General features: G+C 55.6%; 1 protein-coding gene across 11 annotated transcripts in view; it reads right to left on the reverse strand.

Moving 5' to 3' along the window:
- EPB41L1 (erythrocyte membrane protein band 4.1 like 1) overlaps positions 1-19490 on the reverse strand; it is a 70449-nt gene that overhangs the window by 37496 nt on the left and 13463 nt on the right. Inside the window, exon 1 of one of the 11 annotated variants that reach the window (XM_071815661.1) lies at positions 3787-3957. The exons of the other annotated variants lie outside the window; for them this stretch is intronic. The gene's annotated coding sequence lies outside the window, so the exon portion shown is untranslated. Of the gene's footprint in view, positions 1-3786; positions 3958-19490 lie in introns of those variants that run through there. 11 annotated transcript variants of the gene reach the window in all.

Consider the following 19490-nt stretch of genomic DNA (forward strand, 5'->3'; position numbering starts at 1 on the left):
TGCACCACTTCCAAAACACACTGATGTCACTAGTCAGCTTGGAGATGTAGCAGGAGAAAGAGCTGAAAAGAAGCCCTTTCTTTGTCCTTGTCCACAGAAAAGTTCAGAGCAGGACACCCAGAGCATCCCTGCCTACAGGGCACATGGCTCCTTGTCCCCTGGAAGGGACAACACCACAGACCAAAGACTAGGGCTAGGTACCGCACTGCACGTGTGCCTCATACCCCTGTAACGCAACAGCACAAAGTGCCCGTAAAGCACAGGGACGGATCCTGCCTTCAGCGAGCACAGGCACGGGCACCCGCAGAGCAGCTGCAGGCTGGCAGCAGGTGCTGCCCACACCCCATACACGGGCAGCCCAGGGGTGCACAGGCGGGGGTGGCTGAGGCTGGGCAGGCAGGCGGGCAGCTTGCAGGCAGGGGCTAGGTAATATTTACCAGGTGTAGGCAGCCTGCCAGGTGAAGTAGTGTTCAGGCAGCACTCACTGGTTTGGGCATGTGCTGCTGAAAACTCCAGAGCGTGCCAAGCCATCAGGAGCCCCACGTGAAGAAGCACAAGTCAAGCAATGATTGGTGACTTGCTGGCAGGCTCCTGCTACCAGGGTGCAGGCACCCACCCATGTGGTCCAGCCACACAGAGCCTGACCATGCTGGATACAGAGGGAGAAAACCCACCAGTTCAGCCCCAACTGCCCACTGGTCACCAGTATGAGTTCTCCAAATGGCACCTGTGGGTTTGGATGCTCACAGACCATCCCCAGATGAACTGGCAGGGCAGGGACCAGGTCAAAGCCCTGACACCCCTCCCCACGAGCCCCCTGTGGAGCTGGGCACCACTCAGCCAGGCTGGCACTGGCCATGCCGGCAGGTAATGAGCTCGGCCTCGCACAGGGACTTCTGAGACGCTGGAGCGGGACAGCCTGGGGGAAGTCTCACTCAAGCGAAATACAACAGCCTGTGGCAATAGAAAACCAGTCATCCCACACTTCCCAGCAAGCCCCCCTCTTCCATAATCTTTGCCTGGTCTGTTTGCATCTTAAGTGGACACTCTGGCAGCACAATCCTCACAGATTTAGCTGGGCCTGGGACCAGCCAGGCTCACAGCTTCTGTGGCTCCCAGTGGGGAGCAGCACAGACTCAGCAGCCCCACGTGCAAGGGGGTCTCGGTCTGAGCAGCTTCAGTATCATCAGTGGCATTTCCAGACTTGAACCCCTGCTTCGCTCTCACCCTGGGGGGTTGCAGCCACGGGGTGTGAAGCCAGTGGCCAGCATTTCTCATCTCTCTGCACCCCTCCCACTGTGGTCAGAGCTGGCATCACCAATCTCTAAGCACCCACAACTGTAAAACCTCCTTGTCCAGAGCTGCCACATGAACAAGGAGGAGGAAACACTCAAAGCAAAGGGAAGAGTCAGCCCAGAGCAGAGACGAAACACAGACAGGAAAAGGAGGGACAAGGGGAGAGACAGCAGCAAAGACCCCCAAGATCCGAGCCATGTCTCAGATTGAACCTGACACATGATGGGAAAGACCTAATCTATCATGTCCTGTGCAACTCCCCCAACTCAGCCAAACTCCTCTGCCCTGGGGAGCACTGCCCGAAGCAGGGGGGAGGCAGCAGGAGCTGCCGCTGTCCCACACCTTCTTGCTCCAGTGGAATGAGCAAGCCAGCCAGGTGGGGGGAATACAAAGGCCACGGGACATCCCCCCTCCCTGATCAGCACTGAACCCCATAAAACATCCCTGCACTGGCTCCACAGGGTAGCCTAAGGAAAACAAGAGCAGAAAGGGTCTTCCCTCCAGCCCTGACATGATGCAATGATGCACCCAGCTGGAGGTGCTTGGGCCCCAGGATACAGGGCTGGAAGGAACACACTGTGTGCGCACTGCCCACTAACAGGGATGGAGATGCCTGTGGAAATGCTCTTCTCCCTGGCCCAAAAATCTGCAGGGTGCACAAGGCAGCAACAGCACAGGTTTCAAATGTGGTCCTGCCTTGGTCCCCATGCATCAGTGCCTGCCCTGCACCCTGTTGAGGACCCCACTGCACTCTGCTGAACTCCAGGCATGCTGCCCAGGCTAGAGGTGGCTGCTGCATGGAGCAGTTCTATCTATTATACAAGCTGACTGAAGGTTTCCTTCAATCCCAGATTTAGCCTCTGATTCAAGCATCAAAATGTTTCTGACTAATTTGGTAGAAATTAAACTTGGGATGGGGCAAAGCCCCTGTAAATGCTGGAAAATCCATTGAAAAACTTCACCTAAACTTGCATTAAAAAAAAAAAAAGTACCTTTTGATGGGCACTATCACCAGGCACATCCCTCACCTACTGAAGGCTCGCGGGGGACAACACTCCCTGTGTTCCAGCACACGCTGGTCTGCCCGCAGGGATGAAGGGGAGCGCTGGGGTGCAGCCAGGGTGCCCGGGCTGCTGTACCCCCTGGGAAGGCGCTGCCCAGGTGCCTCGCAGTCCCGGCTGTAGAAAGGCCACATAGCTTGGAGCTGGTGTGAAGGGCTGTCCAGAGCAGTGGAAACACGGTGCTGAGCCCCAGGCTGCACCAAGCCCACACTCTAGGCTGGCTCTTCAGCCCACAGGGGCACGATGGCTTTCCCTATTTGGGAAGGGGACTGTAGGGACACGGGGGCTGCAGCGACCAGGAGACTTGCCAAGCAGTTCTGCAGCACCAGCCCCTTGTCTCATGCTGGAGCGAAAGCACTTTCCCCCTGTGCTGAGTTCCCCAGGGCTGCCCTACCATGAGGTTCATTCCGTTCCCCCCTGCCCAAAGCCCCAACACTGGGGCAATGTGGCCTCCATCACGGCAGGAAGGTCAGGAAGGAGGGGAGGGCGGCAGAGCTGTGCGACCACCTTGCTGCTGGGCTTTCTGCACATACCGCCAGCACCCTCCTCAGACTGGGAGCTTGCCCAGCTTCCGGCAGGGGAAACTGAGGCACACGTGGCTTGATCACACAGCAGCCACAGTAATGCCCTCTCCCAGCCTCCTGCACTGGTGGGGGATGTAGGCATTTGGGACCGGCCTCATCCTGCAACCATTGCTCTGCCCAGAGCCTGTACCCAGCTGCCAGGTCAGCCCAGCTGCCCCCCCAAGAGAGGCAGGGAAGAGTGGGCATAGGAGAAAACACAACATTAATCCCCAGAGTGCTTTAAATCCAGGTGAGGCGTAATCATTACTTGTAACCTCCAGCCATCAGGCGCACCTGCAGGCACCCCATGGCTGGTCACCCTGTGCAGGGACACCATATCCACACCTGCCCCTGCTGCCTTCCACAGCCTGAGCAGGAAGGAGGACTTGGGGCAGGGGCCACAGCACAGCACGCCTGCTTCATGCCCAAAACAGTCTTTTTGCAAAACACCCCACTTGAATCACCTGTCCCTGTCAGTTAAGCTCTGTGCTCGTATTAGCAAAAAAGAGTTGAGCACCTACCTCGTAGGTTAGAGTCTGAAGCGAGCACTGGAGGGGCTGTTAGTACAGTATTTGTGGGGTTTAACCCGATTCCCTTGCTTTCAGGATGCCTAGCTCTTGCTTTCTGAATGCCTAAAGACACCAGCGCAGGCTTCACTCCGGTTTCTCCCCATCTGACCCTCTTCCAACCGCAAGGACTATATATCCAGGAGGGAGGAGCAACGGCACCCCTGTGGCTGCACAGCCATGAACCATATTCCCACCAGTAACAGCAGATTGAAGCAGGATCAGGACCCTAAGAAACCACAGAACGTCACCAAATAAGACTAAATAACAAGAGCATGCACAGCACAGCCCCCCGCTCACCTCAGCGTTCAACATCCTGCTAACGAGCCGGACAAGGCCAGCGTCCTGGGCAGCGCGCAGCCGGGCAGGGGCAGACAGCTCCAGGGAGGAGCGGGAGGGCAGACGAAGAATCCTCTCCTGTGCATGGAAATAGCCCCCCACGGTCCCCACGGTGCAGTGGCTTTCCGGGCTGCTGCAGAGAAGCACACGCACCATCTGTGGGTACCCAGGCACAGGAGAAAAGAGTTTTTCAGCTTTTTCCACAGCAAAGACAGCTCTGAGACCTTGAAGGTGTTCAAGTCTTGCAGGCAATGATCAAAGGTAAGAGACAAATGTTTCAAAGGCCAGAAGGGATGGAAGAGGGATAACAGAACGTGGAGAGAAGAAAAAGCAAGTCAGCTCAGAGCTGCAGTGGGGTGTGGAGCAGCACAGCAGCTTCCTTCATCAGCTCTGACCTTCCACATGGGGGACATCATGGGACACTGTGGGACACAGCAGGCACTCAGGCAATGTGGGCAGATCTGGGGCTACTGCAGAGAAAAAGAATAGTCCCGAGAAGAAGGTGCCTTGGTGCTGCCCCGGGACTGCAGCTGCTCCATGGGGCGCTCCCCAACCCAGCACAGACCCACCAGTGCTGCCCACACGGGTCCTGCTGCTCCCACCGCCCCAGAGGGCGAGACACGCTGTGGTGTCCGTGGGTCACCGTGGGGCTGTGCTTGTCTGGGAAGCCTCCAGGGGCCTCCCACACCAGTCAGGCTCGCTCCCATCTATCCTCACATTTTTCAGTTTGTTTGGGACACTGTCCCAGTGCCTGAGGTCCCCAAAGACCCCCACTGAGCACCCCCAGCCCTGATGCAAAGCTCTCCAGGAGATGTGCTGGATGGATCCAGGGCTCTAGCAGGAACCCACTGGAGGGAGCACCCAACTTCACCAGCCTGGGGCTTGGTTACACAGGGTGAGCCTCAAGGGCAAGGAGCAAAGCAGCCTCCAGCCCTCCCCACCTGCCACAGAGGAGACAGGGAGGGGACAGGCCACATCACCAAGCCTGGAGGAGAAGTGGAGCTGCCCCAGCCCCTGTGCTGCCCCACGCCCACCTTCATGAGCTCCACATGCTCCCCTCCCTCTCCTCTCCCATCGGCCCCCCAGCAGCTCACACCCCCCAGGAGCTGGGATGCCGTCTCCCCACAGACCTGCAGCACAGCACCACAAGTGCCCACACACCAGACAACCAGTTCTTGGAAACGGATTTACTCCAATTCCCTCTGCTTAATACCCTTTTTCTGTCCCCATTTGTCTTTCAGCAGCAATTGGCTCTGCCCAGGATGCTTTCCATGCCTGTTCTTTATTCAGCACATCTCTATAATATATGTGTTATATACATTAATGCAACATCATCACCGCGCAGTGCACCATCACTTCAGAAGGTCTGAGTCCCAAAGCCACCCTGATGCTGGTCCCCAGCCGTGCCCGTGGAGACAGGCCCTGCAGTGCCCGCTCCTGCACCCCAGTCCTAAAATGTAAGTGCGGCATAGCTGGATTCCAGCTGCTGCGGGGAAACCTGTAACTTGGAAATTTCCATGCTCCGAAGCATTTCACAGATACACAAAAGTACCAACAAGGTGTCAAAGGAGCTTAAACAAGTCACAGGGCTGAGCAGAAGACAGAAATAGCAACCAGGAGCCTTCGCTACATGCACTGGGAAGGACCGTGGCGTGGGCAGCCAGACACCCCCACCGGGCTGCCCCATAGCAGAAAACAACCTCCAAATGGCTACATCAGTGGAGATGGATAGCAGGAGGTTCTGGCCTTGAACAACTTTCTTACCTGGCTCTGACTCTACTTTGCTAAAAAACCACTTTACTAGTCTCACTTAAATACATATTTGCAAGTAACAGCATTTGCCTCCCTGTAAAGCTGAGGAAAATCCATCCTTTAGCATCTGAGTACTCGGACACAATGGACACCCAAACCGGGGACAAACGGAAAAATCCTCAATGACTTGCAAAGTGCATCCAAAAAAAACATCACTATGAGGCTCCAGCTGGCGGCAAAGCATCTGGTCTGCAAAAATCCTCCAGGAGGAAAACAGAGGCTGGAGAGCACCAACCTGGACAAAGCGCACAGAGGACACAGCTGTGACTGCAGCACTGAAGACAGGGCCAAGCCTCCCAAGAGGATTACACCTGTGGGCAGTTCTGACAATTTACATCTCAGGTTGTGGGTATCCGAGCCTAGAAAGGACACAGAGAGATGCCCAAACAATATTTCTGAAGCATAACAATGGTACTTGTCTGTCATCCTCAAGCTGGTTCAGAATAGCTCAACGTATTTACAGTTGTACCAGATGTGCTGAGGATCAGGAAGAGGGAGGCAGGTGACCCCTGCTTTTAATCTGAATTACAGAAACACCTGCTCAGCAAGGAGTGCTGCAGTGCAGCTTGCAGGGACCAGAGATGCCTCTCCATGCACTCACAGGGAGGAGGAAGGTCACCATCCTCCGTGCCGGGTCGTGGGAGGCAGGGGCTGCCTGCAACACGAGCAGCATGCCAGGAGGTCCAGCCAAGCCGGGCACTGTGCTCTTGGGTTAGGGCAACGATGGCTTGATAAAGCTACCACCTCACCAAAATGCCAGGGCACCAAACCCTGTGCCCTGGCTGCTGCCAGCAAGGGAACCAAAAGGCGCTCCCTTTGCAAGCAGAGCACATCTCTTCACTGCAGCTCGCTGCTGGCGTTACCTCGCAGCCAGGCTTGGGAAATGCTGATAAGATGAAGTAAAATACCTTCTTCCCCTCCTCTCGTGCTGCCCTCCTTCCAGACAATTAATTTCCGCCCTGCGCCAGCCCGTGGCTGTCCCGCAGCGCTGCTGTGAATCACCGGCACTGAAACGATGACTCACAGAGGTGAGGCTCCAGATGCGGCTGACGTGGGAGCTCTACTCCTCACAGCCTCCTGCAAGCTCACTCCCGACAACACTCCTTCAGGGCCCCACGCGAACTCTGCGAGCCACAGCAGCCTCCGTTGCAGCACGGAGATGGTGCTTCAAGAGGTGGTTGAATTCCACTGGCTCCACACAGGGAGCAGCTCCATCCATACCGGCCCGACAAGCCTTTAATAGTCTCCTGCAGTGGAAACTCCTCTCCCTGCACCCCCACCCTTGCCAGGGCTTTATCCTCATGTCATCAGAGAGGTATTCTCCAGCATCTCATTTAATCTCCTTCCCTGAAGTTTTGGGTTGTGGTTGTCCTTGTCCTGAAGAGCCGAGGCTGAGCTCCTTCTGCCTTTGCATTGTTTCAAGCTCTGCAGCTCCCCACCATCCCCAGGCCACCATGACCCCTCCATAGGAGCAGCCCCGCAGGGAGCTCAAGCCAGCAGCTCAGCCCTGCACAGGGGAGAAGGCAACACCGGTGGCAGCTCACTCAGCCCAGGGACAGCAACCCCCTGTGGCCACCGTTCCACCCCAATGGGAAAGTGTCTTCTCAGGTCCATCAGGTTCCAGCCTTGGTCCTTCCCAGAGGTGATCTGGAGGGCCTCAGAGAGCAGCAGGTCCACAGAGCCACTGAGCCAAGGCAAAGGCAGCTGCCCAGGGAGGTCCCCGCAGAACCACCAGCCCCAGGAGCACCTCTCTGCTCTACCCAGAAAGAGCAGAAAACAGCTGGCAGAGGCATAGGCAGCTGGGCACTGAGCACTGCTGGGTCCAAACCAAAAGCATTCAGTTCCTCCTCCTGCCAGCAGGGTCTTGGCTGTGCCATGAGGGCCAAGTACATGTGCCCTTGCTGCCTATAGTTGGATGGACCTTGGGGTTCATCTCTCGTCTCTTGCCTGGCTCCTGCAGATCCCTGTTAGCTGAGACAGCAAGGTTTTGTGATTGCTGCACTGAGATTTGCCATCTGGTGTGTAACCACAGCTTTCTAAGACCCCTCATGCCCACAAACTTGTCTCAAGCCCCCTCTCTATGTTCTCTCCTCATGTCCCACTATTTCCTCTCTGTTACTTGGCTCAGTCACACAGATGGATGTTTTACCATCCAAGTCTTATTTCCAGAAAAACACACTCTCTTCTGATGTTCTCCAGTTACGGTAAAGCAGTTCCCTCCTCACCTCACAGAAAAGGCATCCTCCAGTTCCCAATGACCTGGTTCCTCTACCCAGCAAACACTTACAGGTGCACACAACAAGCAGGTCTGGAGCACCAGAGCAAGGGCACCGCACCACATGGGCACCCCGTGCAGCAGGACACAACTACTGCAGAAGCAGCAGGCCACTGGGGTGCTGGGAGGAGCTTTATTGCTCACCCACCCTCTGCCACCATGCACCCAAGCACCTCATCCAGTCCTCCCTGAAACCACGAGGTGCTTGCAGGCTTCGTCCCCCCATCCACCCCTGAGCCTTGCACCCCACGTCTATCTGTGTCACCAAATACACATGTAGTCTCAGACACGTTGCCCATAACTCATTTTTTTCTCCATCACCTCCAAGCTTGTTCCCTCTCACCCACTTGCCAGAAGCTCTTAGAAAGGAGATGTCAGACCAACACAGCATGACACTGTACTGCCCAGCACAACAGTGTGAGCTCAAGTAGGTCACACTAGGAACATGAAGGGTAGAATCACAGAATAGTTCAGGTTGGAACAGACCTTCAAAGCTCACCTAGTCCAAACCCCCTGCAATGAGCAGGGACATCTTCACCCCGATCAGGTTGCTCAGAGCCCCATCCAGCCTGGCCTGGGATGTCTCCAGGGATTGTGTGAGGATTCCCTCTTCACCTCAGATGCCTTTCTCACCAACCTGTGAGCAGATTTCACACTGGTCCAGCTGATCTCTGCTACTCTGTCCTGCTAGCCAGACCAACACTGGTCCACCACACAGCAGCACAGGAGGACCTGGCCCTACCACATCTCCTGCCTTCAGGTAGGGGAGAGCAATGAGGTTGAACCTGCTGGTGGAGGAGATTACCATCAGCTAACAACAGGAGGGAGGCTGCTCCCAGCGAAAGTGCAGGGACACATCATCTTCTGTCCCTCCAGGTCAGAGCCTGTCTGGTGATGGAGGGCAGGAAGGTCTCATCAAGGTTGCCTGGACCAGCCCCTTCCTGAAGGCAGGTCCCAGCTTGTCTTATCAGCAGGCCTTAAATCAATGTAGGATGGTGAGGAAAAATGCTGGGGGAAAGAAGTCAAACCCAGGGCTGAGGCAGCCACCGAGCACCATGACGAGAAGTTCTTCACCAACAGGGTGCACAACGGTCACACTGGAGCTGCCAAGCAATTAATTGGGTCAAGTGGGGAAAAACATGAGAGCAAAGGCAGCGAGGACGAGATGATGCTGTGGCAATACACTCATGTGAGGGCAATGATCCTGTGTAACACCTCCAGAAGCTTTGGGGTCCACCACGTGGAAGGATCCCATGGCATGGGGCTCTCCCACCTCTCTGAATGGGACTGGCAAAGCTGCTGTTCTGCATCAAGCTCAGACTTAATTGACATGTGTTGAATCTGTGTTTGGGCAATTATGTATTTATATTATGTCAGCAGTTGCCAAGAGCCCAGACATCTGCTCGCTCATCATGTGCGAGCCAGGCAGCGCAGAGACATTTGACCCCAGAGCAGGATGCTGGGCTTTCGCAAACACAGCTGACAGGCAGAAAAGTGTCTCTCCCGCCACAGACTGCACTGTCCTCCACTGGCACTGCCCTGGGACACAGGCAGCGACCTGCTGCCCATGGCGGCAGCCCCCTGCTCCAGGGTTAATAAAGCAGCCTGAGCTTATTTCATCAAACTACACTCCGGAAGCCAGGCTCAGCTCCCCTGCAGCTCCAAAGGCACCATGTCACGGGTCAAAAATGAATCATGAGAAAGTTAGGGGGAAAAAAAAACATCGCCAAGTTAACACGCCAAAAAGTTCAGAGGGAGAGGGCAGGGCTGTCCCCCAAGGCAGCCCTGAGTTAGGCAGCGATGGCAACTCCCGGCCTCCCTGGCTGAGCTGCCAGCATCCAGAGCAGCCGGAGCAGGGTCCGTCCTGAGAAGCCAAACCCTCCTTCCCACTTGCGCACTCCATGCTCTGGTCCCAGCCCTTTTGGCACCAGAAAAAACCAGGGAAGAGGAGCATGGCCTCTGCTGGGTTCCTGGAGAGGGGGAAGGGGACAGAGGCACCTCCTCTTCCAAGCCTGCCAGGATGCAAAAGCAGCACATCCTCCTGCCTGCTGCCCTGCTCCCACCATGCACAGCGGCACACAATCATTTTGCAAGACCTGGGAAATTTCAGGCCATTTTAAATAAGATTTCACTCCTACCCTTTTGAATGACACACCCCAGCTGAATAAATAAGTTCAGGAATAAATTGCTGTGACCCCTCGCAGCAGTCAGTTCAGGAAGCCAAGAAACACCATCCACACAATGTCATTAACATGCAAATGAAGATCTCTCAACTGGTGGGTCAGCCCTAGCAAAAAAATCCTGCGCTTCTCTAGATGAAAGTGCAGCCCAGGCACGGTCCAGCAGTGAGATGAAAGCACTGGTGCAGGCTGCAACCCCCAGCCACCCCTCATCCCCGGCTTGCTCTCCCTGCTCCTGGAGGCCCATGTGAGCCTGTGAGATGGGACGGGCAGCATCAGCCCCAGCACAGCACGTGGCACCACTGAGCTCAGACACTGCAGCATCGTCTTCTCTGCAGATCACAACCCGCCTGCCTACTGCTCTGGGGATTTCTTTGCTTTCCTCGGCACCCGTGGGTCCCTTCTATCTCACACATTTTCCCCTCCAAAAGTCAAGTCCAATCAATGTCCTTGGCCACACCTTGGCCACACTGCTGCCAGGGCAGCAGCTCCACAGTCCCATAGCCTTGGGAGATGCCAAAGGGCCAATGCTAATCCAGAGCTCTCTAGTTTCAGCTCAGCTCCCTCACACTTCAGCTCCCTTCCCCAAATGACAGCCACTCAGTAGCACAAGCAGAAACACCAACCTGTCATCAGCTGGCTGAAAACCGTCCCCTGCTCCCCCGCTGCTCGCCGAGAGCCATCCCTGCTGCCCACTGGCCACCCACCCCAAAGCATCTGCAATGCAGCCGCGCAGGCAGACGCAGGCAGGTCGCCATGGCCGCCTTGCAGCCTCCTTTGGCAGAGCCTGGCAGCAAGGCTGCACCGCCCAGCACTGGCACTGGCTCTCAGGGACAGGGGCATGTCTCAGCAAGGAACAGCTTGACGGTCCCCTCCCTGACAGGGGATGACCACACTGCTATGCAGCACCTTTGTGACAGCACAGCCACACCAACCGCAGGTTTACAGGGGACACCAAAACTCAGCCCACACGCAGCCCAGAGTACAGGCTCCCGCAGCAGCTCAGCCACTCGGAGCAACAGGCGCAGTGGGGACAGAACCTCACGCCAGGATCCAGCTGCAAACCAGGCAGCTCCTGTGCCAGAAACTGCACAGCCACCAGCAACCCCACCCCGTGTCCTCTGCTGGCTGCTGCACCCTGCCTGCTGCCCCAGGAAAGAGCCCAGGGCTGTCTGGAAGTTCATTAAGGCTTCTTGCAAAACCAAAGGCTGCCCAGCTTGCCCCCTCTGTCACAACAGGCAGCTCTGTAAAGCCAGGAATGTGCCTCTTCCAGGCAAATACCTTTTAAACGGCATGCTTGTGCTGTCAGTAGAGTTCAGAGCACACTAGGAGCAGGGAGACAGGAGATTTACGATATGACAGTGCACCTGGGTATTCAGCTCTTCCAGCAAAGGTCCAGCAAGAAGCACTGGCTATGGGTGGGAATATTACAGGAGAGGACAGGGAGAAAGCAGGTTGCTTAACAATCAGCATGCAACATTCTCCAATGCAATGGCACATGGCAAACCAGGCCTGTGGATGCACTGAAGGGTTTAAGCCACCACCCAGAGCAACCTCCGCATCCTCCAGCCCCTGAACAGTCATTGATACAGCTCCTTCTCACACTGCACAATGCCATTTGATCCAAACACTTTCCAAGTGCCTTACAAACACCCAGCCTCAGGAAGGTCATAAAGAAAAGGGACCCAAAGCCATACCTTACCCAGGCAGGGTTGTAGTTGCCCTGAGTAGGGACACGTGAGCAGCACGGCCACCGACTCCTCCCCAAACCCTTCTGCACCACCCAGCCTTCCCATACCACCCTGACCATCCCTGCCTTAACACAGCCAACCCCTAAGAAGGACCAAAGGTACCCAGGCTCCATTGGCACAACTGTCCCAGAGGGGAAACATGCTTCCCCGGCATTCCACAGCCAGCCCACCCCGCATCCACAGCCCCCAGCCCAGATAAGGGGCTGTACATGACCCACAGGTGCAGAAGTCCTGGGGCTCTGTGCTTTATGCCCTGTTTTGGTGCGAAACAGCAGACCAGGGCAGGGAAGCAGCACTGAGGTAGAAGCCCCAAACAAAGGGGTCAACGGAGTTTCAAGACAACTTCCTTCCCTAGGATGGTGTTAGTGATCCAGGGCAGAGAAACTCCAAATCAGGGTTCAGTGATGCCCAGAGACACCCTGGGATGCCCCCCTGCCCCTGGACAGTGTGCTGTGGCTGGCCCAAGCTCCCACTGTGCTGCCTGGCGAGGACGCAGGCAACACCAGAGCACACAGGCAGCAGCGCTGGGGATGGTACCCAGAAAGCTCCACCTCTGCCGGTTTCTTAGCAACCAGCATCCCGCAGGAGCCACCTCGCCTGCACATCCCTGCCAGCAGCACCAGCTCTGCTGCAATGGCTCTGGTGGCAGAGGTGAGACCAGAAACCTCCACCTGGCATCCACCAGCCTCCCCGTTCCTGCTGAAGCACCAGGGCCTGGCTATGCTGGGGATGGGCTCTGGTGCAATTTGTCCTCACATCCCAGCAGCCCCCGCATCTCAGCCCCCAGCCTTGCTCCAACCCAGTGCCTACAGGAAAGGGAGCAACACTTCTAGATGAGACAGACCTTCCATCTCATGTCCAGCTGCTGTCTCCAGAGGCTGATAAATGCTAGACAGGGAAAGGAAAAGAACAAATGGAAACCACTTCAGGCTGTCTGAGCCCGCCTCAAGCAGCCAGCCTGGCTGACTGGGAACGAGCATCTCCCGCAGCACTGCACAACCCGCTTTCCCAGGGACACTGATGCATCTGAGCCCCTGCTCCCTGCTCCAGTGAGCATCATCCTCCACAGCTTGGCTCCCTCTCAGGCTGTAAAGGGCAATTGACAAGCCTCAGTATCATTGTTGCTTCCCAATTGACAGAGGCCAATCTGCTTGGGAAGATCCCCCTGAACATCCCAAAATTTCTTTGCAGGGAAGGAAATGCTACACGTTTGCAGGAAGAACAGTAGATCAAAAAGTGAAACAGCCAGAAGCTGGAGCTAAAGGAAGAGAATTGTTCTTGCAAATGTCTTTTTGGACACGGCCTGCAATTTATACTGCAGTCCATCTCACTTCTGAGTGAAGACAGATTGGCTAGCTGGAAAGAGGAACAGGAAATTGCTGTATTAACCATACAAAATCAAGACTGGAAAATAGACCTCATGGGGCTTCCTTAAACTATTCCCAGCACCAGTGTCTCTAGCAGATGTCTGACCTCTCATGGGTCAGAGCTACAGAGCAAACCAAACTTCTCCTTTCACTTGGCACCTGAAAATCCAATTAATCATCAGTGCTGCAAGAAATCAATGCAACTGCAAGCACGTTGCTCCAAAGTCTCATTAAAAAAGCTGAGAGGCTTCCACAAGCTTTCAACCCTGCAGTAGCAGCCACCTTGCAGCTTGGCACAGCAGGTCCCATGCATTAAAGTAGCCCAAGATACCTGCAGTTGGGTGTCCAGAGGCTGCTGTCCCAAAGGTCCCCACCGTCCCTTGCACCCCCGCTCAGGCCATGCTGGGTGGCAGGGGAGATGCTGCTCGCTGGAGTGGCCCCGCATCCCACACCCAGCTCACCTAGAGCATCAGCAAACGTTTCTGAGTGAGGTGGAGCAGAACGTATCAGGTAGGTTGGGTTTTTTCTAAGATACAGAAAGGAGATACTTTATGCAACAAAATGCCTACTACTGTGTTTAGAATCACAGAATAGAAACATAGTATCATCACTTCAGTTGGAAAAGACCCTCAGGATCATTGAGTCCAACCCTAACCTAACTGGAAAACTAAACCATGCCCCTAAGAGCCTCGTCTAAACACCTTTTAAACCCCTCCAGGGATGGTGACTCCACCACTGCCCTGAGCACCCTGTTCAATGCCTGACAATCCTTTCTGTGAAGATTTTTTTTTCCTAATATCCAGTCTAAACCTCCCCTGGTGCAACGTGAGGCCGTTTCCTGTTGTCCTATCACTTGCTACTTGGGAGAAGAGACCAACCCCCTCCATGCTCCAAGCTCCCTTCAGGCAGTTCAGAGATCAGAAGGTCTCCCCTCAGCTCCTGTTCTCCAGCTGAACCCCCCAGGTCCCTCAGCCGCTCCCATCACACTTGTGCTCCAGCCCCTCACCAGCTCCGTTCCCTTCTCTCCACTCGCTCCAGCACCTCAAGGTCTTTCTTGGTGTGAGGGGCCCAAAACTGCACCCAGGATTCGAGGTTTGGCCAACCCAGGTCCCAGCACAGGGACGGCCACTGCCCTGGACCTGCTGGCCACACTGTTCTTGATGCACATGGTGCAGGTGGCCTTTTTGGCCACCTGGGCACACTCTGGCTCATGTTCAGCTGTTGTCACCAGCACCCCCAGGTCCTTTTCCAGCCGCTCTTCCCCAGCCTGCAGCGTTCATGGGGTTGTTGTGACCCAAGTGCAGGACCTGGCCCTTGCCCTTGTTGAACCTCAGACAATTGGCCTCAGTCCATCGATCCAGCCGGTTCAGGTCCCTCTGCAGAGCCTCCCACCCTCCAGCAGATCAACACTGCACCCAACTGGGTGTCATCTGCAAACTTACTGAGGGTGCACTCGATCCCCTCCTCCAGATCATTGACAAAGAGATTAAACAGAACTGGCCCCAATACTGAGCCCTGGGGACACCACTCGTGACCGGCCCCCAACTGGATGTGGCTCCGTTCACCATTTCTCTGAGATTTAAAAAAAAAATAAAAAAATAAAACAAATAGCCTTTCTTCTTTGAATGCAGGTTTAATAAGGCTCAGAGGACTAGTCAAAGGCCCCAGGTGCTCTGCTAAGGCCCACACCATGCTCCTCCATGCACGCAGGCAGCTCCTGCTAGAGATTAATCTGCTGACACCTCTCCAAGCACTGGCTTGATCTGGTCCCAAGAGTACAAACAATGCCATTGCTTGGGATTAATTCCCAAATACAAAGATTAAAATTCTTTTTTTCTTTTTTGCCCTCTTCACCTGAAAGATGAGGTTCAGTTTACCCCTCAGGTGCAGGCAGGTCCCTGCCCATCACGGGCAGCAGCTCCCCACTGCACACAAGCAGCTGGGTGGGTGCAGCTCTGCTCCCACAGCCCCCGCTCTCATCTGCCCACGCTGCACCCGCGGACACCACGGTGGAATCCAGCCCAGGTACGACATCAAGTTTGCTACTTTATTTTAACCCTTTTCAGCCCGGGCAGTGCTCCTCCACTTCCACATGACCAGATGCCAACTCTGCCAGAGGGGTGGCAGGAATCAGAGTCATTTAGATGATGCACAGATATAAACCTGATGGACTAACCCGTGCCAAGGTCAAAACTGGAGACATGCATGGAGACTCCCAGCTCCCACTGCAGAACTGCTCCAGCCCAGTGCTCCCCCACTCAGCATCCTCCAGGTCCCACCCCAGGAGGGGACCCAAGACACCAGCCAGCCTCCCAGGCACGAGGCAGAAATCTTCTGGCAAGCAGAAACTGGTGGCTTTCCCTCGCTCTCCACCAGCCCTTCCATTTCATCTCTTAGACAATCCTGAGCAGCTGTTTTTCTCTGCTGTTTAATCTCTCACCAGCTCCCAGCAGATGTACACTTAACACCTGCAGAAGCTCATCGAGCTTTGATGTGTCTCAAATTCTGCCTCCAGGCAGGTGACAGTTATTCAAGGAACTTGGACAATTAAACGACAACAGAAGGAAGGGCTGGAGAAGTTTAAAAATAAATTTAAAAAAGGGAAAAAAAGGCAAACTCAAATGAAGCCTCTCCTGCCCACCACACGCAAGGGCAGAGCCCAAGGTGGGCAGAGCATGTGGTAACCACGAGTGCCTCCTGCTCTCATGCGTGGAGAGGAAGGTCCCAGTCTAGACTCCTGGGGCATAAAACCCTGCTCCCAGCACAGGTGGGTGCTGCAGCCAGCCTAAACGCAAGGAGCAGGGACCCCATTGCCACAGCTGAGCTGGCCCCACCATGGCACAACCCAAGAGACAAATTTGTCTCCAGGAGGTCCTGGACACAAGTGGCTGGCAGAGGTGGCAGCACTCCCCAGCACACAACTTGTCCCAAATGGAGCTGGGCACAGGCTGGTGCAGCTCCTGCCCTCCCAGCTAAACCAGGGCAGCCTCAGCCAGGACCAGGGACACAAATCCAGTGGCAGCTCCCAGACAGATCCAGGCTCAGCCTGGTCCACCCCAGCCTGACCCCTCTGTCCCACACCGCCCAGTCTGGCAGCAGGGCTGCTGGGCACGGAGCAGTGACACCATGGCTGCCACAAGCATGAGGCTCCAGTGATCTCCACCGCAACATGAGGGGAACAAGACATAGATGCCTCTTATACCTGGCAGCTGTCCCCAATGGGTTTGTTACTTCCCACCGTGGCCTCCCAACATTAGCAGGACACCCGTCATGCGGCTGGGAAGAAGGTGTGTGTGGGGAACAGCACCCACAACTGCTGCAGGATGCTCAGGGCTGGGCACACAGGCAGAAGGCACTGGGGTCTTACCTGGAAGAGCCGTTGGATGGGTGACATCCATGAGGGGATGCAGGCAGGGCTGCAGCCCCGGCAGAGCACCAACATGCTGCACCCACCCCCATAGCACCGTGTGCCTCTGCCCATTGATCCCTGGTCACTCAGGGACATGAAGGTGGCCCATGACAGGTGCCCTCTAGAAGAGAAGTCTAGGCTTTCCAAGAGATGGGGTTGCCCACCTCGATCATCAGGTGGATGAGCCAAGCAGGGGCAAGGCCACCTGCCACCCCAGACAGACTCTCACCCGTCACCAGCATCACCCAACTGTGGCCAGCACAAGGGACTCACTTTGTGGCTCTGGAGCACGGGCCCCTGATCTGTGCCAGAAGCACCACATTCATCCAGCTCTCCCCAGCCTGCCCCAACTTTGGGGTGTCCATCCAGGGCACTGGTGCGGCCACAGCCACCAGCAGACACTCATGTCAGGGCTCCATCATCAGTACCCCAGGATGAGGCAGCACACACACTGCTCAGCACTCTGTCCCCCGCAAGACCATTGGGGACAGCCACTGAGGTTGTCCCTGGTGGCAGCAAAGGGCCAGAAGAGCAATCTGCCCGGCATGGCTGCAGCATCCACCACATCTGAATGTCTGTCTCCCCAGCAACCAGAGTACCAGCACTTTGCTGCAGCTGAGCTGTCTTGTGCAGCAAAAGCCATGCTGAATCTGTAGCAGATTATGGCAGCCTTCTCCTTCCCTCACTCTCCCGCCCTTTCCATCCAAAATTCATCATTAAAACATAAACCTGTGATGAGGAACAAGAAGCATCATGCCAGGGTCACAGGGAGCAGCAGCACTCCCACTCACCCCGCCAACCACCACCACAGGGTTTACCGGGTGCAACTGGGCTTTCAGTTGGAGGAAAGTGGGACCTGTGAAGCAGCCACATGCAGAGTGATGGATGCCATCTCAATGCAGGTTACCCCGAATAGCCTGAACCCTTATGTGCACATGGGAGCAGGATGAGCGTCTTCCAGGTGACACCAGTGGTAAGGACACCCAATCTCACCCTCCATCCAACACGTTCAGCAGCCTCAGAGGCTCCAAAAGCTCAACACTGCAGCACAAAGCTCCCTCCCATCAGCTTCCCCATCACCCTACCAAGAATCTTGCCTTCTTTGCAGATGGGGAAGGACACAAGCCAAGACCCAAGTCTCAGGGCAGCATGAAGAACTGGCCCCTTTCTAGAGGGCCCTAAGCAGTGTCCCAATAGAGAGAATACCAGCCACACCGAGGACCCTCACAGCAGGCCAAGGTGCCATACACAGAGGCATGAGAAGCATCCAGCACCCAGAGAAATAGCATCTCTTGGCAAGGCACCGCGGAGGTGTGCGAGTCCTGGCACCCCGGACCTGCACCCTGGATGCGGCTCAGCCTAGCAAGCTACAATGAGGAGAGCAGATGATGCCCCACAGAACTTGTTGGCCTCTCACACGGCAGCTCTCAGCTCCTGCTTTTGTAGCTGCTGAGGGTGAGAAGTGGCCCAAACACTCCAGTATCCTCCTGAATAAAATGTCCAGCACACAGCTGGATAAACACAGTGCAGTGGGTGAGCAATTGGCTGATGAACCAGGCTCGAAGGGTTCTAGTAAATGGGGTTATGTCAGGCTGGAGAACAGTCACTAGCGGGTTCCACAGGGATCCATCTTAGAGCCAGCACTCTTCAATGTCTTCGTAAATGTCTTAGACTCGGGACTTGAGGGACTATTTAGTAAGCCTGCCAATGACACAAAATTGGGGGAAGCTGTCAACACTCTCGAGGGAGAGAGGCCCTGCAGAAGGATCTGGGCAAACTGGAGAACTGGGCACTCACCAACCACATGAAGTTCAACAAGGCCAAGTGCCCGATTTTGCACCTGGGACACGGTGACCCTGGCTGTACAGACAGACTGGGGGACGAGATGCTGGAATGCAGCTCTGCGGAGAGAGATCTGGGGGTTCTGGGCAATGGCAAGTTGAACATGAGCCACCAGTGTCCCTGGAGCCAAGAGGGACCCGTGTCCTGGTGCACCCAGCACAGCACGGCCAGCCGGGCAGGGGGGGATTGTCCTGCTCTGCTGTGCCTGGGGCGGCCTCACCTGCAGCATTCACTGTGTGCAGGGCTGGGGACACAGGAGAAAAGGAGATAAAGCTGCTGGAGAGTGTCCAGAAGAGGCTGCGAAGCTGGTGAAGGGTTTGGAAAGGAAGCCGTGTGAGGAGCGGCTGGAGTCACTTGGTTTGTTCAGCCTGGAGGAGACTGAGAGAGACCTCATGGTGGCTACAGCTTCATCACAAGGGGAGGAGGAAGGGTAGGAGCCGATCTCTTCTCTTTAGTGACCATTGACAGAGCCCAGGGAATGGCAGAAGATGTGCCAGGGAGGGTCAGTGGGACATGAGGAAAAGGTTCTTCCCCCAGAGGTGCTGGACACTGAACAGGCTCCCAGGGAGGGGTCACGGCCCAACCTGACAGTGTTCAAGAGGAGACTGGACAACGTCCTCAGACACACGGGGTGACCTGTGGGGTGTCCTGTGCAGGGACAGCAGTTGGACTCCATGAGCCTTTGGGTTCCCTTCCAGCTCAGGACATTTTGTGATTCTAAGAAACACTGTTGAATTTAACTATTTAATTAACAGAGAGGAAAGTCAAGAAAGAAAAATCAAAAACCCTCTGATCCAGAATAAAGGAGGAAGCAGCAAGGGCTGTGGGGAAACTGATCTGAAAGCAGCCCAGAGACCTGCCATCACCAGCACCAATCTGTTGGAAAATGATGCCCCAGGGCCTGGTGCTCTCCTGCACGTGACCCAGCCTCCAAATCCACCCTTGGGAGCGAGTCCTGCAGATCCCCACCCCACAGTGTGTCTGCTCAGACACTGTCTATAGCTTCGCATCCCTTGGGCCCTGCTGTGC

This window comes from Patagioenas fasciata, chromosome 16, assembly GCF_037038585.1.
Source record: "Patagioenas fasciata isolate bPatFas1 chromosome 16, bPatFas1.hap1, whole genome shotgun sequence".
NCBI lineage: Eukaryota > Metazoa > Chordata > Aves > Columbiformes > Columbidae > Patagioenas > Patagioenas fasciata.